The 23,608-nt window shown below is 37.2% G+C and overlaps 1 pseudogene; it reads left to right on the top strand.

The window, feature by feature from the left end:
- Positions 1-15,512: 15,512 nt before the first annotated feature.
- On the top strand, positions 15,513-16,977 carry LOC149207515 (putative protein phosphatase 2C 53 pseudogene; annotated as a pseudogene).
- The last annotated feature ends 6,631 nt before the right edge of the window (positions 16,978-23,608 follow it).

Consider the following 23,608-nt stretch of genomic DNA (forward strand, 5'->3'; position numbering starts at 1 on the left):
ACCATTCACATCTTACTTCTTCACTGGGTTGAGAAGCAGCGGGAATTTTGTTGAGGATCTTATTGAACCGTAAATTGAAATCTTTAATGGGTTCTCTAGCCTCAGCTTTAAGATTAGATAGGTCATTGATCAATGTCGCTGTTGATCTGTCATCACCGAACTTGGTGAGGAATTGACTTTGAAAAATGTCCCAACTTGTGATAGACCCGGAAGGTAACGAAAAGTACCATGACCCGGTTGTTCCTTGCATTGTATAGGGAAAAATTCGGATGACAGCATCCTCGTTGGTAACTCCATTGAGATTAACAGAAAGCATGAAATTATTGATATGCTCTTCAGCTAGCATGCCTGTTTCTGGATTGAATTTAGGTAGCCATTTCTCAGGATGGGCCGGTATTGGGCTCAGGGGTGGAGGCATTAAAACCGCCCCAGGATTGTTCCATGGAGACTGGACCATTGTTGAGCTGCTAGTTAATGAAAGTGCAGAGGATGGTCCCTGATGCTGAGACGATGAAGATATTATGATCTTTGATGATTGAAGAGGAAGGGTTGTGGAAGATGGATGAGTGATTTGGGATGAGGATGTGGGTGGTTGACTTCGCGGTGAGGGGGTTGAAATGGACGAAGTAGATGAAAGAGTCTCCCTGTCAGACTCTGGTGGTGTTTTCATTGCTCTTTTCCTAGTAGGGAGAGGGAGTTCACTTGGTTGAATGCCAAATTTTTCACTCTTCAATCTGGTCAGGGGATGAGCAGGATTGTACTGCGAAGTCACGCTGCCGTGAGATTTATCAGACCTCTGAGAAAAAATAGAGAATCCGTGGAGTTTACGAATCAAAGTTTGAATTTCAGGGGGTTCAATGATAAGTTGGTCTGATATATTAGGGTAGGTAGCAGCGGTGGATACTCGAGCGACTTCTAACTTCGGGTTTAACCGTACTGGAGAAGTCGGGGGAGTTAATGAGGGTGATTTACTCTCAGAATGGTATTTAGATTTTGACTTAGTTGCCATTCATAGTTCGGGCCCTCCTTCTAGCGCCAAATATGTTGAGGGCCCGGAAATCGGGTCAACAACAAGGGGGATACCCACCCGGTCTGGAACTTGGTTGGCAGCTCCTTGTCCGTTTGGTATAGCGGGTCCGACTGGGGATAATGGGACCAGTTTCCCAATGTAAGGGGGTGTGTGTGTGTGTGTAGAGTTTGATGATGCTGATCTAGAAGTAATTTAAGCTAATTTAATTCTAACTTCTAAACTGACTCTATGCTACTGTAATCTAACAAAAACAACACATCTAATCTACGCTAACCCGGGGTAGATTTCCTCTATTATGCGATCTAAAAAGATTTCAAACAATAACTGGTAATAAAGATTATTCAACTATCATAAGAATAGAAATCAATTAAGATAAACCATTCTGCATAAAAAGTTAGGCAAAACAGTTGTGAACAGCATATCGCATAATAAGTTATTCATATGTCAAGCACAAATAAATGACTCCACCATACAGAAGTGCCAAATGGTAACCCACACATTCATACATTAACATATAAACAACTAAGCTGCATATCACTCTAAGAATATAAGCAGAAATTAATCAAGAGATAAAAGTGCCATTTATGACTGATTTCACTCACAAACTTCAAGCAATAACGATTTATCTCTACTTGTTCTAATATCTACTAAGAGTACAGAAGTGCAACATCAGTAGCAGACATTAAAATGCAAACATAAATAAATCTCGATCCATCCATTCATCAAAAACCCCCTCCGAGGGTGCAAAAGTGCATGTTCTGAGGACAAGTTTTTTGACAAATTTCCGGACCCTTCTCCAAATGCCATGAGAAGGGTTAAATACTACTAACTAATTAATCTTAATTACACAAATTTAGGAAACGGCTTCAAATGACTGCCCTTTTACTAAAACAAATTTATTTCTAAAAATTGAATCTAATTTCTAACCGTTTCTGTATCTGCTCCTTAGTGCTGTAAGCGATGCAATGTTCGCCTAGAAAGAGTCGGCTGGTTGTCTTTTCCTTTCGTTCGAGCGATAAAAGTGGAAATAACAAAAGCTGGCACCTCTTTCTGACAAACTAGAAGATATTTTCGAAAATCTTCCTCTGGCTGGGTGTATTTGCTGTGTGTATACTTAGCATAACCCAGATTTCTTTCAAACTGATTATGCTGTTGCTATTTCGGTTTCCGGCCGTGCGAATGACTCAATGAGTTAGGGGTTTCGTTTCCCGAACAATCTTCCGTATTGAAAATTGCTTCCGTTCTTTGTTCCAGGCTTTTTTGGAGCGTCCTCCCTCTTTAGCGTTTTTCTTTTTGCTTTACCCAGTCTGAGCTTCAAGATCTTTTGCAAACATGCTGCTTTTGTGCGCCTTCGACTCTGAGTCTTGGATAGTCTATTTTCATCAGTGTCTGTTGAGTGATACTCTAGAATCCGCGGTCCTGCTGCATGCGGCATCCATTTGCGAAGGCATCTCCTCTCTGTTCTCCTAGTATTGGCGCTTTCCCCTTTTCCTTAGATGTTTCCTGCATATTGATTTATATTAGTTGCTGCCTTACAATTTACGCAAGGGAAAAGAGAAATGACGAAAAGATTGACATGAAAGCTTTAAGTTCTAATGAATGCATAATCATGACACTCATAATGACTTGACTTTTCGAAAAACGCAACACAATCATTCTTGGATATTTTGGCGTACAATCATTAATTTCCCTTCAGGTGAGCGCTCAATTTTGGGTTTACAGACCATGTCGAGGGAATCCTGCGATGAGTGGTTCCTGCGATTCGCATCGCAGTATTGAGGATTGCGATGTCAAGAAGTGTCGTCGCAGGAATTGATAGTCTCATTCATCGTAGATCGTAGATCGCAAGATCGCAGATCGCAGATCGCAAGGTCGCAGATCGCGTTTTCATTTACTGTGTGCTTTTGATGCGATATGCGACGTCGCATATCAGCCGTCGGCAATTCCTTAAGTTTTTCTTTTAAGGGCGCTTTCAATATATGCGATGCGATGATTTCGCGTCGCTTCTTCTCAGCTCATTTATGCGCATAGGAAAGGCTTCACTCTCTCTTCGCAATGCGATCTAGCTTTAGGGAGTAGAAATACAAAAATTTTGATACAAATATTTTTTGGATTTTTTGTTAAGGGTCCCCCTTTGCTTGGTGTTATTGCTAATATCAAACAAAGAGGGGGGTTGTTGGTGACCACAACATGAAGTAAAGGGACAAATTACACCTTTATCTAACAATTCCTGGACTTGTTTCTTAATTTCTAAACTTTCCAGAATTGACATTCGATACATACCGATATTTGGGAGTGGACAGTCTTGTTGTAGCTGAATTTTGTGTTGAATTCCCCTTTTTGGTGGCAATCCCTTTGGTTCTTGAAACATGTCTCCATATTTATTGACCACATCAATGAATTTAGCTTTCAGATTCACATCACAACCTGCAAAGGATTCATGCTTTGTGTCATTCTTCTGCTTGATCATAAGGAGCACAAGATTCTTGGTGGAATTGACCAGTCGCTTCATTTTTCCTACGCTTGCCAAAGACAGATTAAGATTTCTACGATGGGCTATCACAATATACTCCACTCCATCTTTGAACAAATGATATTTGTCCTAAAATCTATGGAAAATGACTTTCCTGTCATACAAATACGGGCTTCCCAAGACAATTCCAGAAATATCCAGCGACACTACATCTAATTCGACTTCATCAACGAAATTGGCAGTAATTGCAAACCTGAAAACACATTTCCATGTGACTTGTAAATTGGAATCCTTGGTTATCCAACCCAACGGATACCGTTTATGATTAGGCACAGTTTCCAGATTCAATTTCTTGACCAAGCCTGTAGAAATTAAGTTTTCCTAGGATCCATTGTCAAACAACATATTAATTTTGGTGTGTTTAGAAATAACTCGGATATGGAACAACTCTATTCTATTTTCCTCATTTGAAACATTATTGGAGTTATTTGTTGCGCTGGTGCTTGCCACAAATTCCTCTTTTCTTGTCTTTTCCATGGCTTTCCCTTTAGTGACTGTGGCTGCAATCTTCATTTCATCACCTAAGTCAGAACCCAAGTCTTGTTGTGCAGTGGTGTTTGTCCTCTATTTATATTTATTGTTAAATTTTTTTGGTCTTAATTCTGTATGAAGCTTCTAGCAATGCGCTTCATCATGGCCCTCTTTGGAACAATTTTTGCACATGGGTTTCTCCCCTTCTTTCTTAATAGAAGCATTTTTCTTCTGCTTTCCTTTAAATTTCTTCCCTTTTTCACCACTCTGAAATGGCTTCTTCTTACCTTCTTCATGTACATTTTTCCCTCTTTATTTGAGGTGTGTAGCTTGAACATAGACCTCATTAAGATTCGTGGGATTAAACATGAGAATGGTATGTCGAAGATAGCTATGCAACCCTCCTATATATTTCAGCAAAGTATCTTGTGACTGCAAGTCTACTCCTAGCATAAGAGCTCTTCTCCTAAACTCTTGAGTATACTCTTGCACATTTTGACCTTTTAATTGTCTGAAATTTTTCCAATTCATGATATCTTTTTGCATATGGGCTAAAGGGTATAATTGTATTTTTATAGAAGCAATGAAATCAGACCAAGTAATAGAGATCTTACCATGTTTTTTGATCTCATCTTGAGTCCTTGCTTCTCACCAAATGAGTGACGCACCCTCCATTCTCAATGAAGCCAACTGAATTTTGATATCATCCTCTTGAAGGTTCTGAATTTTACAATACACCTCGAACTGACGAATCCAGTTATCCAGCTTCTCTGCATTCACTTCACCATTGTACATAGGCAACTTGAATTTAACATTAAGCTTTAGGAAAGGTGATTTACCAATCCCTTTTGAAGAATGATGATGAGTATGAGTAGTGGTGGTATTAGTGGAAGAGTGGGAATATGCTTGTGAAGTAGAAGATGAAGAAGATGGTGGAGAGGGTGGAGGTTTGTCTCCATTCCCATTGCCTCCTTTTCCATTACCTCCTCCTGAAGAGCCTTCTCCTTTCGGAGGTTTGGAATTTTATCCTTGCAATTTGTTGCTCCTCTCTTCATAGAGGACCTTCACCATCTCTGTCATATCAAAGAAATCCTTTCTGAAGGTCTTCTCATCCTCTGTCATGTTTGTAGGTTCTCCTCCATGAGACATGGTCTTTGAAAACTCAACTGCAACTTCTGCAACTTGAGGATGTACTGGTGTAGAAGACTTTGGCAACCTTTCTCTTCTTCCCCTTAAGCTAGCTATAGCGCTTTCAACCATCTTCCCTTTTCCTCTTTTGAGTTTTAACCTTGTAAGAATGACATAAACTTGCAAACAATTAAATCCTTCTTTCACAAAGAAAATCTAGTAAGCAAAAACCAGTGCTTTGATACCAACTTGATATGAAATGGAGCATATTAGTAATGTTGTGTTAATTCTCCATTCATAATAAAACCAAAGATTCTTATCATTTGTTTATCAAGTGCTTAAGGATTCATTACTTTTTCTTAATTAATTGGTTCCCATGAGAGTTTCTTATGTAAATGTTAGAAACAATTTAACATAAAACATATGCTGAACAACAACAAAATAACATCAAAGAACATCAAAATACAACACAAAATAAGCACATGATAAAGGAGTTCACCCCTCCTGGGCTACGCCTCCTTGGTCCAGCGTCTAATGGCTTAGGCCTCTCTATTATGCTCAAATTACAACAAAAGTGTGTTTACAATGCTGAAATGCCTCTGAAAACTTATCTCAATGAGCTCAAACTACTAAAAAATGGCTATCTAGCCTCTTTTTGCATCAAATTTGGATAAGAACTGAAGAAGTTATGACTTCTCCTAGTTCTCCCATTATTTGTTCCACAAAATGCTCCAAATTCGACCAAAAACCACATTTCCGCTCCAAAATCCATTGACGAAGTGAGAAATTCACCGCACCACGGGCCATAACCTGTTGGTTGTATCGCAAACTGAAATCGGCGATTGTTTGCAGGCGGAAGGTCTTGTTAACAACAAAATGTTGTGATTTCGATATTGGCGGACCCGACGGGAACTTAAACTGTTACATATAAAATCCCATGTCTAGGGTCTTATCACTCATTGCAATCGGAAATCGACGCGAGAACATAATCGATGATATGGCGGACCCCTAACTATGCCGGGGGCTGATTCTTAACATTATGCGATATGTGATTGTGATCGCATCACATCGCAACCTGCTCTGCGCCGAGGGCCGATTCTTTAACCTGAACCACTTACTGTTGTAATATGCTATATGCAAGGGCCAATGGCGGGCTTCCACTTGTCACCTCCTCATTCGCTGAGGACCTTGCCACATCATCCCAATCTTGCCATGTAGACAAGTCAAACTTGAACTTTGACTTGCTCTAACTTCTGCATATGAACTCAGATTTGAGTGTCGTTCGCACCATTGGATTCAGAATGACGAGCTCTTCAATCTGAAGTTGTGTTTGACAATATTTTAATAATTTGATTTTTGAGCATAATTCTAAGCACCTGATCAAAGGAGGAGAAGTTGCTTGTAAACCCAAGTCACTATATTTATTTCACCACCTATCTCCCTGATGAATTTATGGCATTGTTGGTTCAAGCATTGAATTCAAGTGTGGGCTTCCTGAGTGAAGGATGAGCCTATGCGGTCTCAGTTCTCATGGAACATGTGGGCATGGTCAACACACAAGGAAGGGATATGAAGCAAATCCCCAACAAGAGATGCAGGAGAGTAGGCAGGAGTATGGAAGGGTATGCAATATGTTGTGGGGACAAATTGTGTAGTGGTATTGAGCAAGAGATAACTCGTAGAAGAGAGAACAACAAATGTGTAAAGAAAGAGAACATAGAGCCTGAAATTGGTAGTGGACATGGACCTGATGAGGAGAAATAACTTTCCACTAGCTTGTGTTTTGTGTTTGGGATAACAATCCCCATGTTTTTGTTAAGGCCAATGTACATGCCTATGAATCAGTTGGCCAATGAGAGTTTAGTGGAGTTGAATCATTTAGTGCTAGCCGTTGGGGTTGATAAACTACTAAGTGTTGGCTTAAGGGACGATAAATCACTTATGTGTTATTTTAGTAAGTTGATAAACCACATGACAAGTTGAGACACCTAGGTGATAGTTTAAAGGAACCGATAAACCACTAAGTGCTAGCCTTGGGGCTGATAAACCACTTGGACAATGGGCTCTTGACTCCTGTAGTGCTAGCTTAGAGAAGTAGTTGATAAACCACTAGCGTAGTGCATTCATCCTCCTAGAACTGAATTGTATCTCAGTGAGCCTTGGGTGAATCCTTGTGTTTGAATTATGTTTGGGGTAGAGGTCACTACGGTGCTTATTGTTGGAGGTAGTTGATAAAACCCCCTGGACAATGGGCCCATCTCTGTTGGTCTAAAGCTTGAATTTAGTTTGAATTGAGAGTCACTGTGGTTCTTATAGCTGGAGGCAGTTGATAAACCACTTAGACAATGGACTTATCTTCCTGATTATTGGTTGAATGGTATTGATGTGAATACCCTTGAGCACTTAACTCCTCAGACTCTGAATCTAACTCGGGGATGGTTAGCTGCAAGAGAGATTGCAGTGTAGCTAACCTATGGTTGGGTGGAGAGTTGAAGTCCCTCTCTTATTTTCCAGTCATTCAAACTACACAAGTATGTGTGTTTACTCATGTTGCACCATGAATAATGAATGATGTTATTATGTGTAATAACGTTGTATGCATATCAACATTGATTGTAAGGAATTGCATTATTCTTGTTTGTTTGTAATGAGATGGATATGTGAATGATTCTCATGGTTATGAGCAGTTGGAGACCTCTGTGTATAAGTGTTGGTACTATGTTGAGTATTCATAAGCTATTTATATGATCATGTATGAATATTTAATATGCTTAGCTTAATTGTTACAGTATATGAGATTCATAATTAGCATGATATAACTCTTATGAGATTCTGTGTTAAGACTGTTGAAGGTCTATATATGTGATGTTTTGCATGGTATGTTATATCAGAAGATCTAATGTAGACCCATTATCGGGTTGTTATAGTGCCTTTATGTTGAATTTTACAGAGCACTATTAGTTGTGGTTTAGCTAAGTGTTAATGCTGGTAGTAGGCATGTTATGGAATCAATGTTATGAGTAACATTGTGCATCAATAGAAGTTGGGCTAAGACTCTGGAAATTCCCTAAAGTTTCTAAGTCTGTGTGTCGTAGAGAATTTGGTTGTATCCAAGTCTGGATAGGTTACTGGTATAGTTTGTATCTAGGTCGGGGACATTGTGGGCTTGGTGGATGTATATGTGAGTATGAACATCTAGGCTGCTTATCCTTGTGCCCATTTGCGGAGGCACCAAATCTAAAGTAAAATCAGATATGCACAAAGAAGGATGGCATAAGTCATATCCAGTGAGGGGCATGTTTTAAGGGCATGTTATGTTGCTTGCGGGCCATATTACCTCACACTTGGCAGATGCATTCGAGGATCCAAGACATCTAGTAGTGAATGCAAGGACACAAAGCCAAGAGGCCCAGATGTGGCCTAGGATGGATGTCTTGTGAAGTGATAGAAATTCAGATATATTCAAGGATCTGGGGGCTGAGGAGGTCTTCCAAGCGCAAATTGTTTAAGCACCCATATATCCTCTATGGCCAGATACAAAGGGAATTCATGTTTTGCATGAGAAGTCAGGCCGAGTGGGATCCATGAGTAACGTTGATGTGGCAACTGCCATGGATACGCCAACAAGCCACATAAGTGCCATGTGGGTGTCGGGGATGATGTGGCAAGGCCACATAGCTTTTGCATGGGTGTCATGTGGTAGCCCTATTGACGTGGCAGTAATGAAATGGCCAATCTTTAGATAGGCATAAACTTTGATCCCAACATCAAATCGAGATAAAATTCATATCGCCGAAAAGCTCTCGACAAGCTGGATGCGATGGTGTTATCCAAAATTAATTCCACTAACTTTGGAGGGGGCAATTTTTTTTAATCCCATTTCCATAAGGAGACTTTGGAAGCTAGATTAGTTAAAAGTAACACTTCCCATTCAGCCTAGAAAGTCCAAGGGGGTGGGAGGGAGTTTTATGGTGCTTCACTCCAAGGGTACACATGTCATGCTCCAATATCATGTACACAAGGTTTGTCCACATCCTTTCTTCACAAACCTATAGGAACTCCATCACTCCTCCTAAGTCATGTACTCCAGTGGTCCACTCCTCATGAATGAACACTATTGCAATCTAGGCGTCCCTAAGCCAACTCCAATACTCCCTATAGGGATCCAATATACCCCATTTTGTCTACGGATTTATGTCCTTCTCTTCTCCTTCCAAGTAGGTCATTCTCCATGCAAGTGGACCTTTACACATGGCTATCATGAATGGCATCTGCCACATTGTCAAGAGAACTTCGATACCCTAGGGAAAAATACCAAGCAAACACCCAATTGAAATTAAAAACAACCACTAAGCAAGTTATCTTCAATGTGCAAGTCCATTACACACCATCTCCTATTTGTTAATCCATCTCAAACCATTCAAGTGATGAACATACACCATGTACCCTAAATCTCAAACCATTCAAGTGATGAACATACACCATGTACCCTAAATCTCATGAAGCACACCAAACCCTAAATCTCATGAAGCACACCAAACATTGTGCAGACACTTCAGAATAAACTGAAAGCTAACACTGTGCATGTCTCAAAATGTACGGGAAGATAGAATGATAAGAACCTCTCAATATTTTTTAATGTTCATGATACAATATTCACCTTGATAAGAAGACTAGTTGCATCATAGAGAACTTCATCTCTGTGTGTGTTTGTGTTATATTATATATATGAAAAGGACAGGAATTTTAAGGTTATGGTGATTTTAGATATTTGCTCCATATTTTATACTAAGCTGTCATGCAAGAATTTGTACACTGGTATTACTTGCTGCAGTTTCATAGTGACCTTCTCATAAGTCAATCAACATAAATCAGTTGCATGTTTTCTAACATATCCAAGCGATAACTTTTAGGGGCTTTAAACTATTAGGGACATCTTGCAGTAGTCGTTCACGATCTGATGCAAATTGTCGTCAATTCTTTGTAGGTGAAGAAACCTGGACAGGAAATTTCTACAACACAACAGTGCATTGCCATTCCTGAGGGATATGAGCGGTTAATACTTGACAACAATGTTGGGCTATTTTTTTGTATGTTAATAACTTATTTGTCCCCAATTTATTATTGTTCTCTTTGTATTGGCTATATAATTGTCTGATCTATTCTGCATTTCCTCTAGAGGAATTTAGTTTTATGCATCGATTGCGGTACTGGTTAACATATATAGCCTTTAGATGAGAGAGATTAGACTCAATCAATTAATTCAAAGCTTGTTTGAAACATAATTGGTAGCTTCATGATTGCCAGCGCATCTCTTGCCCTTTTCGTATCCTAGGGAAGCATCAAGACCAACATACAACCATATTAGCTAAGACTGCTAGTTCTTATGTGGTGTCCAGCTCTTTGGCAGCATGAATGTGGGGGGCTCCTCCACTTTGAGGAATGCCACCTCTTTTATTCATGTCCAAGTTCTCATTAATAACGCTGGGAATACAACACTCTAACTGTGGTTCTCATATGTTACTAGTCATTCCTTGGGTCTTATCACACTTTACTTAAGAGACAGACTATCGTTTAACAAATTTCACATATATTCAAACACCCCTACATATATGCTGGATGCATGTAGATATATGCTTGGGTTTCAATAGAAATCTATTTGGAATATATTTTTCTGATGTCATTGACAATTTATGAATTTTACGAGTCAAAAATAGCCTTTATTTTCCATAGATTCTTTTCATAATGACAAAATCTATTGATTATTTCATTCTCAATTTGCTATAATGTTACATTCAACAGGGGTATAGTAGGCTTTGATTTTTATATGTGGACCTGTTCAGAGACATCAGAGATGCTCTTTCAAATTTTTGTTGGAACTGCAAAATTTTCCTTAGGTTGAGAAAAGATCAATTTCATAACTGTAGATCACTGTGTCCCTAATATAGGAATTGCTATGGCACTTTATCTAAATCTGCGTTAGGTCACTTAGTACATATAAGCTTTGGTCTCAGCCTGTAAATGTATACCTTTCCTAATCAAAGGTTTAGGTTTTCCTTTTTAACATCATGGCACATACAAAATGTGCTCCAATTGCTTAGCTACCATTATCAAGACAATAACTTAATCTAATTGTTTGTTATTCCTAACTGCATTAGGCACAACTGGTTGTGCTGATAGTGCATTATATAATGAAATGTGAGGAAGATGTGTAACATAATGTGGCACTGGCATAGGCTGGAAAAAATCAAAACAATAAAAAAAAGAAATAACACAAAACTAGATCTATCAAACATCGAGAGAATCAAATCCTTGGAAGTACAAATCATTCATGATTGTATGGGCATGGTAACACACATCCTTCCTTTCATAAAGTACTAAATGATGCTATTTTAATTTTCTTGCACATTATAAGCTATCTCCTATTAGGGAACTGCAAAATTTTCCTTAGGTCGGGGAAAGAATGGCATAGACCAACTTAACTTTAGATCACTTTGTCTATAATAAGGGAATTGCCATGGCACATAATCTAAATTGTGTTAGGTCACTTAGTACCTATAAGATTTGGTCTCAACCTGTAAATATTTCCTTTCCTAATTAAAGGTTTTGCTTTTGCTGGCTCAATATAAGCTTATTTTCACTCCATGTTGCATAAAAAAATTTGTTCCAAATGCTTACATCTCACGATCATGACCTTAATTTAATGTTGGATTGTTTGCTATTCCTAAGTTCATTAGGCATTGTTGTCGTACATTCTATAGTTTAGTATTAGGGAAATGTGTAATTTAATGTAATATTGAAAAGTAGAAACCTTTTTCAAATTTCTGCATTCAATAAAAATATATGCACTTACAAAAATTTGATCTCTCAATGCTTGAGAGATCCAAGGCTGAGATGGATCTAGGCTGGTTATACAAGCACTGGTCTCACACATCCTTCTTATGGAAATCATCCTCCTGCTGCATACCCACACTTTTTGTTGCTGCTGCACTACTTGTTTGAATCACCAAATGTGCCACTAAAAGAAATTTTGTTGATTCCTCTGATGCTAAACTCAACATATTCTTTTTTGAACTGTACAAGCGTTGATAAGTAAGTTGATTCTAATTTTAAGTTCATGAAATGAAAAAAGAAAAAAAAAGAAATTATTTTAATATCCACATATATGACCAGGGTAAGTCAATGAGACTTGAAATCACATCTAATAGAATTGTAAAGGGCTACAATCATAGGAATCATCAAAACTGAAAAAGTATCTAAACACTAAAACAATGCATACACAGTGAACATTGTAAACATAATAATGAAACCCAAGTACATGTACAAATTGCTTTAAGAGAAGATGAAGAGTTTTCTTTCTGTACATCTATAAGCTTGAGTTCTTTCTTCTCAAAAGGTTATCCACTTTCAACTTACCCATTTAATGTGGCCATGGACGTACTATATTTTGGGATTCTGCTGTGAATTTATTTTGTTCTCTGTTTGATCTATTGAAGTTCCTTTGTATTTTCTTGCTCTTTTATGTGCATATTGCTAGTCACTGGTTTACTTTCATAATCTAACCTTGCATATATGTAATTTATATTTTTTTACCAAAAAAAATTTCATTAAAAAACCTAAGGGATGTTTCCTAACGTCTATAGATGACATTTTTAGTAAATTCGTCAATTTAGATTAGTGGACTTAACCTAAGAAGATTTAGGTTAGGCATCGTCGAGCACAAAACTAGCCAAATGCCTTAACAATATTGGCAATAATTGGTTTAGTTAACACCTCGGGCTAATGCTCAACTTAGCCAAATACCTTAACAATATTGGCAATAATTGGTTTAGTTAACACCTCGGGCTAATGCTCAACTTGTTCAATTGTTGAAAGAATGATGGAGAAATCTCTTCCTAATGTCCGCATATGACCAGGGTAGGCCAATCGGACTTGAAATCACATCCTGTAGAATTATAAAGAGCTAGGGTAAGAGGAATCATCAAGACTGAAAAAGTATCTAAACAGTAAAACAGTGCGTACAAAGTGAACATTGTAAACATAGCAATAAACCCAAGTACATGTACAAATTGCCTTAAGAGAAGATGAAGAGTTTTCTTTCTCTGCATCTATACTCTTGAGTTCTCTCTTCTCAAAAGGTTGTGCACTTTCAACTTACCCATTTAATGTGACCATGGACGCTACAATATTTTGGGTTTCTGCTGTGAATTATTTTGTTCTCTGGTTGATCTATTGAAGTTCCTTTGTATTTTCTTGCTACTATGTGCATATGGCTAGTTATTGGTTTATTTTTATAATTTAACATTGTATATATTAACTTGTTAAATTTGTTTTTTTCAAATAAAATCTTTTTGAGAAATCCAAGAGATGCTTCCTCACATTCATGGATGACATTCCTAATAAATCTGTAAATGTAGACTGGTGCACATAACTTAAGAGGATTTAAACTAAGCATTGATGAGCACAAAATTAGCCAAATGCCTAACCACATTGACAATAATTAATTTAATTAACACTTTGGACTAATGCTTAAATTGTTCAGTTGTTAAAAGAATAATAAAGAAATCTCTTCTAGACTAGGACAGATGCCTATTGTTATAACATGGAAGAATTTTCCATGGATAATGAAGTTTTTATAAATTTATCTACTCAAAGCTATGTGTGTGTTTTAATCATTATATGTACTGCCTGCTGTGTCAAGTTATATTTCTATTTTCTGAATGGACAATAGAAAATTCAGATGTTCATTTGCACATAGATAAGGGAAATTTGACAATGTAGCTGTTTTTTTCATTTTGAATCCAAATATTGATGGAGAAACTTCAGAATTGTCACACAAACTGAAAGTTGATAAAATACTACTTTATTTTAAAAGCAAAGCTTAAATCGCTCAAGAAATATAATCATGATGACTATAAATACAGGGTGAATTATAATAACAGCTTTTCGAGAAGTAATAAGTTAATAACAGATGACATTAACCTACACATTTGTGGAAAAGGAGAAAGAAGATTACAGAAGACATTTCCATGCAAACTGGCCATGAAAGAAAGAATCTCTCTGGTTATCTTAATAATAAAACTGCGACTTTGAGTAGCATCATCTGCTGGCCATCTTATCTTTCCAAGAGATAGGGCAATTTATTAAATAATATTCGGCAAGATAGGCTGTTTGTCAAAGCAGTGTCTTAAGCAATGCCCTGTATTGATGCACAGAGAAAGTAGGCTTTACACTACAGAGCCTTTCACTTTCTTTGTTTCATTTGAGTGAAAGAGACAACAATTTCTGCAAGTTAAAAAATGGATCTTTTGTTGTGTTCATGGAAATTTATATGAGAAAAACTTCTTGATTTTACTTTCTTATTTAGGAGTTAGAAGACTAGATCAAGATATTGGTTTTCTCCTTTTGTAAAGTTATTATGAATGCTAAAAGATGCAGCAAACCTTAAAATGTGCACCTTTGTATAATTATGTTTATCACATTAATTCTTATATATTAAGTATTGGCTAATTTCATGTAAATGCTGTGTTTTTCATTTTATGTACAGGAATGATGGTTATCAGCAGCATTTCGTTAGCAGGGATAAATTAAAGGTAGGTTTAATATGTTCAAGTAGTGGTGAGGGTTGTTACAATAATATAGAAAGGAATATCATTTAGCATTCAAGATTAACTAATTGCTCTATTATTCATCAAAAATGAAACCAGATCTACCACACCCTATTCTTAGATCTTCCCTGTTCATTGAGCATATGTCATACTAACAATTTACAAAGGGCGGACCCGATGGCATTGTCACTGAGTTGGAAGTACAATCTACCATCTTGCCAATCTTAAAAATACCTCGTTTTTTCAGATGGCACATTCTATGGGCTCATGGTTATTTATTTAAAGGGTGTGAGGAATTTCATTCACCTTGGAGTAGGAGAGGTCATTTATTGTTTCATATAAGTGGTAACATCTAAATGACAATAAATACAAACTTAAACCTTGGTTGAAGGTTTACTGGTGAGACTGAGGGGCTATGCATAAGCCTAAGTCCAAACGGCGAGTGCTATTTCATGGACTATAGCATCATTAATGCTATAGTCCACTTAACCCGGAGAGCCCATCGCATGCATGGATGCATGGATACACATCGATTCACTCACCTGCCGCAACTCGAACTTCAAAACTTCATTTAATGTGTCCACGTACATTCATTCAATCCCCGAGTCCCCGTCCAACATTTCAAATTAGACAGTGCCGCCCAAAATTTTGAATTCAAATTTGGTAGTCCCGCCAGAATTCTTTTATGAAATGATTAGAAATGTGTAATCACCGTTTTGATTCCAGGAGACCTACGAAACGAATGAGGAGACCATCCGTTTCTCAGCAGTTTCCAATCGGTTTCAGATTCAACACATTAACGGTAGATCGTCTAGGACGGAACCAGCTCTAGTTTCTCGGAGCGAGAACATTCAATTGAATTGTAACAACAGAGAGGGCATTACTGCTGCCTTTATCAGCCAGTTTTCGAAGGCAACAAGCTCAACCATTATCAACAACATCAACAATAGCAGCATCATCCGCAGATTGTGAAAATGGCGAGCCTTGCAGCAGGGAATTCTTCCTTGTTCTTGGGTTCATGCAGGTCCCTTTCAATACGCGATTATGATATTGAAATATGGGCAAGCTCTCCTTCGAATCCTGGTTTCCAAACGCCCAGAACCTGCGGCATCAAAACCAGTTTTGTGGGATCTGGACTGAGCCATGTGTTAACCAATACCAGTTTTGTGGGATCTGGACTGAGCCCTGTATTAACCAATAGGAAGGAGAATCTGCTTTGGACAGAGAGCAGGAACAGTTCGGACAATGTCAGGGTGGAGAATGGTTCGAGCAAACGCTATTCCTCAAAGCTAAAGAGAAAACGTCCGCAGAGAATGGATATTCGGCTCCAGTTGCCGGACCTAAATTCGCTGTTCTCAGCGGTGGAGCAGGCGAAGGAGGTTAATGTGGAGGGTTTTCATTATGCAGTTTCAAGCAAAAAAGGTCGGCGAGAATTCATGGAGGACACCCACAAAGCCATTGCCAATGTTCTTGGCGATTCCGAGCAGGCCTTCTTTGGGGTTTTTGATGGTCATAGCGGTCGCAAAGCTTCAGATTTCGCTGCCGAAAATATTGGGCAGAATATTGTCAATGCTATGGTGGACATGGGAGACGAAACAGAGAACATTCTTGAGCAGGCCGTTAAAGCTGGCTACTTAACAACAGATGCAGAGTTTTTGAAGCAAAATGTTTATGGCGGTACTGCTTGTGTAACAGTTCTGATTATAGATGGTAACTTAGTGGTTTCCAATGCTGGGGATTGTCGAGCAGTTCTGAGCAGAAACGCTGCTTCTGAAGCCCTCACATGTGATCATCGAGCTGGAAGGGAGGACGGACGAAAGCGGATAGAGAATTTGGGTGGAATCGTTGACCTCCGCCACGGAGTTTGGCGAGTTCAGGGGTCTCTAGCTGTAACTAGGGCAATAGGTGACTCACACATGAAAGAATGGATAACGGCTGAACCAGAGACTAGAAAGATTCCAGTAACATCTGATTGCGAATTCTTAATTCTGGCATCAGATGGGTTGTGGGATGTAGTCAGTAATCAAGAAGCGGTAGATATTGCCAGGCCTTTTTGCGTGGAGAACCATCCTAATTCGACACCATTAGGAGGCGGTCCTATAGCTGCTTGCAAAAGGCTTGTAGAAGTAGCAGTAACAAGAAAATCACACGATGATATTAGTGTTATGATAGTACAACTCAGACATTTTTGCAAGAAATATAAATAGGGTTTTTCATGTCCAATGATTATTTTTCACAGTTCTTCTCTCATTCAATTTCAATTATCATACTTGATTTGCCAATGCATTTGACATATATATACGTTCAACCTCGTAATGGTTATATGACTAAGCTATATGCTGTCAATGTTCACAAGATTATAAACTCTGCCACAGATTACAGATCTTGATGGTTTAAAGAAAGAAGCAACAAAACTATTGGTTAATTTGTAAAATGCAGAAACAGATAGAAATCTGATTCACAATTTAACAGCGTTAACAGGGCTAATTTGAACACATTCCGCAGAAAGGAATGTCAAGAGAACCACCATTCACAGTTTAATGGAGGAATCAGTGAAAATATTTGTGTTGGTGAATGGACGAAATTTATGACTGACAGAATTGTAATAATTATAAAACTCGTTCACAATTCCACAGATTCGCTAATTACAGATATCCATTCGAAGAAAATGTTTAAAAACTATTATGTCGAAGAAGTTAAACGGAGAATATGATAATGTATAATTATATTTCAATAATGTCGAAGAAGTGAGAATATGATAATGTATATTAGGAACGTTCACAGTATAATTGTAGATTGATATAATAATGAAGTGAGAATATGATAATAATTAGGAATGTTCACAGTATAATTGTAGATTGATATAATAATGAAGTGTTATTTATCATGAAATTTAAAAGTTAAATTTCAATTAATGTGTATTTTTAAAAATAAAAATAAAAAAATCCTACCAATGGCCCATTTTTTATTAAAAATAAATAAATAAAATAATATAAAACAATTATATAATTAAATAATTATATATACTAAATATAATAAGTGTAAATAAATATATTAATTTATGTTTATTAATTTATATAGTGAATACTTCTTCTAGTTAAAAATTATAATAAAAACTATTCTATGTGATATTTTGACGTTCCATTATAGCGACGTTATGTGTTTCTCCATCAACAATCCGATGGCGTAGACATTGGTTACGGAGACTCTATACACACTTCAATTTAGGTTCTTAGACATCAATTCATTAACAACTCTAAATAAAGCTTTTAAGTAGTCTTTGTTAATTAATTATCATATACTAGTTTTATTTTTTCATATACTAAAATTAGTATTTGCATTTAATGTTGTAAAGGAAATGCCGTAAGGCATAGAGTGTGGAAGAATATTGAAATGTGAACGGCCATTTTTGAAAGCAAGGGTCGAAATCAAGATTAAAAAAAATATTAAGATTAAAAAAAAATCAAATCCAATTAACATCCAATAGTAAATTGTTAAGCTCTCTTTCTCACTCTTAAATTTTCTAAATCAATCTTAAAATGTTCAATTTAATGAGTTGGTGAAATCAAGGTTTAAAATGTTGATCATGAGATTTAAAATAGTAATAATAATTCCCAAAAAGAATATCAACATATGGTCATAGGAATTTGCAAATATTCTTAAGAACGTCAAGATGTTCCCAAGAACACCTACATGTTGTTAGATGAACATGTTAGATGAAAGCCTTAGTCGCAATTTAAAGGATGCATATGCTTGAGAATTAGGCCTAAGAAAGCATGTGGATTTTGGGAGAATACAAATAAAGCCTTAAGTAAATGTGAAAATATGTTCTTGAACCTCATATTGCACCTGGCTCCCTCCCTCAACACACAACTTTATCATGATACAATTGCTTTCAAATTTATAACAAAGTTCCTTGTTCCGTTGCAACTATTGATAAGAGTGGTTTTTATCAATAATATGATATTTAAGTGACTAAATTTATAATTATTATGTTTAATTAAAACATTGAAATTTAAAATTATATTTTATAAATTATAATTACACAAATGACTAATATATGCAATTTATGTTATTTAAATTTAATTATTTTCAATAAATTCTAATTACCAAATATCTAATAATGTACACTTTAAGGAGAGAAAATGCTATTTAAATTAATGTATTCTTAAATATGTTGTTATAGATTAAATTTAATTTTAAATTATTTTGTAGATATCATATTACTCATATATCATTAATATAATTAAAAAAAAAAAAAATTATTTTTAAAAATTAAGAAACCAAATTTAATATTAAAAGAAATATTTCTCTTTAATATTCTTAAAATTAATAAATTGAACAAAATCTTATATATATTAATGTTCAATGCTGGCAGCATGCGCTCCGTGGAATGGTGTATATATATATTTAATGCTTGCAGCATGTAGTTCGTGGATGTCATGTCCCTCCCTTATTACATTACTGTATTAATGATAAATAAACATATATAAGAAAACAATAAGAAAGTGAAACTTAATCTGGGTAATCTGGTAATTTAAAAATAACATTAATTACAAGGTTTATGGACAGAGGTCACATTTAACTATATATTTTATCCACTGATATTTTTTTTGCATACGTTATATTGTTTTTTGGGCCACATCTTAACCCATGCTTTACGGTATGCACAACCTTATGCACAATATACTGTAATTAATACCATGACCTGTCCTATGTGGTGAATATTAATTCATTCATTGCGTGTTTAACCATGGACTGTTCGATTTGGGATTTGTCAAACTCTTCGGCTCTGCCATAGCTTCGTGGCACGAGCAAGTCGTCCCTCCATAGCTGGATGCTTTGGGATTCCTACTCCCATCGACAAAGGAGAGCTCAGATCTCGGATCCAAGGGCTACGAACTCTTCAGCGGTAATACACATTCTTGGTTGCTCGGTTGTGGTTCATTTGGTTCCTAAGCTCTTGACGCTTGTTCGGGCTCTGCTCATCCTTCCTCTGTCGAGTTCTTTGAGTAAGATGGATACTTTGTCATTGAAGATCAGCCATGAAGTTCTGGGTTGTCCCTCGAATGGTAAGTTGCTTGAATCCTTCCAGTAACAACTCTGAGCTCATAATTTCCTTTGGTTTGATGCTTATGTCAAATACAGATTTTCTACATACTAATTGTTTACTATCTATTGTATATAGGAATGGCGGTTTCAGGCTCGAGCTTTCCAAACTATTCTCCCACGTGGATTCGGTTCAGGCTAGCAGATTTCGGTGTGCTCAAGCTCTCCGGGTAAGCTTCGGCTGAAGTGTTTTTTGCTTGGGGTCATATGTAGGGTATTGCATCCAAAGAGTTCTTGAGTTCTGCATCAACTGAAATTAAGGGTGATATCTGCCAAGTTGTGTTTTGCTACTCAGAGGAGTAGCACCCCCCCTTGTGACTATTGATATCTCATCGAGGGCTTCCTTGCGAACTTGCTTACTAGGTTGCGCCTCTCTTTGATTCCGACAGGGGCTACCTGATTTCCAAACTGTTTTGTTGTTCTGATGTTAACTCTGGTCGAGGGCCTTGTAATTTTACAGAAGTAATAATATGTACCTTGATTTTCTTACCGAAGGGTATGATATGGGGCTACGGCCATGACAAGCTTTTCTTTTAAGGTTATGTTGTGCTATTTCTTGGAATACCTTGCTGTGTATGCTATCTTGTTTCCCTATTAAATGTAATTTTGGAAGCTAGTCATATATTGTTCTATTTGCAGATTTACTGTTATTATACATTCAGGTTTCTTGATGTCATCCTGTTAACATGATATATTTTATGAAAGTTCATCTTCGAAAAATACGTAGAAGTCTGCTTTGACTACCTTGAATTTTTGGCTTGTTCAGTCTTTTCTTTGGTTTTGCGAGTATGTACTGTCTTAGAATATTTAATGAAAGCCTTCCGCTGAAGAATTTGTATACAGATAAGTCACTATATCATCTTTGCTTATCACAATGATTTTATTGTTTTCGAAGATTATTCATTTCACTGCACTATGCATTTTCATGTTAAAAAAAACAAGGTTAGGGTTAATTATTTATGAACAGAGCTTCCCGACTCCTTCTATTTTCTGCTTTTAGCACGCGGCTATAGTATATGATTTCTCTCACTGTGGGTTTCAACTCCCCTTATTTTATTTCAACCAACTTTGGTTGCTTTAACATGTAAAATAAAAACATAGTAGGGTTCTCCCATGCAGATTCAGTTTAGGCCAACAGATTTCGGTGCACTCAAGCTCTCCAGGTAAGCTTCAGCCGAAGTGTTTTGTGCTTGGGGTCATATGTAGGGTATTGCATCCAAAGAGTTCTTGAGTTCTGCGTCAACTGAAATTAAGGGTGAAATCTGCCAGGTTGTGTTTTGCTACTTAGAGGGGTAGCACCACCTCCCCCCCCCCCTTGTGCCTATTGATATTTCATCGAGGGCTTCCTTGTGGACTTGCTTACCATGTTGCGCCTCTCTTTGATTCCAACAGGGGCTACCTGATTTTCGGACTGTTTTGTTGTTTTGATGTTTTGCAAAGTAATCTGCATTTTCTTTAACATTGTGCACTCAAGCTCTCCAGGTAAGCTTCAGCCGAAGTGTTTTGTGCTTGGGGTCATATGTAGGGTATTGCATCCAAAGAGTTCTTGAGTTCCGTATATGCACACATCTTCCGTATATGCCCAGTTTCCGTATATGCACACATCTTCCGTATATGCCCAATTTCCGTATATGCCCAGTTTCCGTATATGCGCACATCTTCCGTATATGCCCAGTTTCCGTATATGCGCACATCTTCCGTATATGCCCAGTTTCCGTATATGCGCACATCTTCCGTATATGCCCAGTTTCCGTATATGCACACATCTTCCGTATATGCCCAGTTTCCGTATATGCGCACATCTTCCGTATATGCCCAGTTTCCGTATATGCACACATCTTCCGTATATGCCCAGTTTCCGTATATGCCCAGTTTCCGTATATGCACACATCTTCCGTATATGCCCAATTTCCGTATATGCGCACATCTTCCGTATATGCCCAGTTTCCGTATATGCGCACATCTTCCGTATATGCCCAGTTTCCGTATATGCGCACATCTTCCGTATATGCACACATCTTCCGTATATGCCCAGTTTCCGTATATGCACACATCTTCCGTATATGCCCAGTTTCCGTATATGCGCACATCTTCCGTATATGCCCAGTTTCCGTATATGCGCACATCTTCCGTATATGCCCAGTTTCCGTATATGCGCACATCTTCCGTATATGCCCAGTTTCCGTATATGCGCAGTTTTTGTATATGCGCACAGTTTTAGTATATACCCAGTTTCCGTATATGCCCAGTTTCCGTATATGCACACATCTTCCGTATATGCCCAGTTTCCGTATATGCCCAATTTCCGTATATGCGCACATCTTCCGTATATGCCCAGTTTCCGTATATGCGCACATCTTCCGTATATGCGCACATCTTCCGTATATGCCTAGTTTCCGTATATGCACACATCTTCCGTATATGCCCAGTTTTCGTATATGCACACATCTTCCGTATATGCCTAGTTTCCGTATATGCACACATCTTCCGTATATGCCCAGTTTCCGTATATGCCCAATTTCCGTATATGCGCACATCTTCCGTATATGCCCAGTTTCCGTATGTGAACTCTTTTTGTAGATATTTATCGTGGATCTTGGATGATGGAAGGTGAAGTGACTTGGTTTATTTTCTTTATCTTGATATTATGATCCATGGGATGAATGGTTGTGTGCTAAGTTACTTTATTTGGTATTTGCTTCATTAGCCCTTGTTGAGATCAACCCTTTTTCCATAGGGTAATTTTATTTGTCTTAACTTGCTTGAATCTAGTTATCATTCAAAGAAAACCATAGAAATTGTGTGATTCCTTGATTTCATATGCCCGCAAATATCATACATTGCAATAAGGCTAGAGATGTTACTCATGTGGCTATGTTGTTTTTCAAGGATGTTGGAATGTTGCATCGGCTACCAAAAAGTATCACTTTAGATGTAGATACTAGATTTCTCAAACATTTTTGAAGAAATCTTTAGGAGAAGGTGGATTCCAAGTTACAATATAACTCAACATATCATATGCAAATGAATGATCGAACATAGGTGGTTAACCAATGCCTTGGAAATATATTAAGAAGCTTAATTGAAGACAAATTTTGTCAATGGGATTTATCCTTTGCTCATGTTGAATTCACCTAAAATAATTCATTAAATATATCCATTGTAGAAATCCATTTTTGGTAGTTTATGACAAGTCTTTTAGAGGAATTCTAGACTTCGTTAAGTTGTTGAAAAAATACATTAAAAGGAGTGTCGATGCAAATAAGTTTGTCAAGAGCATGCAATAAATTGAAGAACATGTTGGAAAGGAGTTGAAATGGAGTAATGTAGCTATTAGAAGGAAACATAGTTGTGAAGGATATTCAGGAGTTTTGAAGAAGGAAAAATCATAATAGAACATTTGAGGAAGGATAAATGCCCCCTAAGAACATATAACAAACTCAAGTATAGGAATATTTTGAAGAATATTTTTTATGACACATACAAGTGGTATTTGCCAAAAAAAATGATATTTCTCTTATATTTAGTGTTGTTGACTTGTAAAAAATTCACGATGGAGTAGAAGAGGCTAACGTAGGCACCAAGGTGGAATGAAAAGAACAATTATTAAAAATAGCTAGTTGAAAATTTTGAGAAAATGTTGGTAAAGAGGGTTGGTAGGAAGATTTGAGATAAAGATTATTTTGAGTATTTAGGCAAATTAAAGAACAAAAATTTATAGGACACATC

This window comes from Pinus tabuliformis, chromosome 1_2 (genome assembly GCF_031772625.1).
Source record: "Pinus tabuliformis cultivar Carrire ecotype Pingquan chromosome 1_2, CPIR1, whole genome shotgun sequence".
NCBI classification, from domain to species: domain Eukaryota; kingdom Viridiplantae; phylum Streptophyta; class Pinopsida; order Pinales; family Pinaceae; genus Pinus; species Pinus tabuliformis.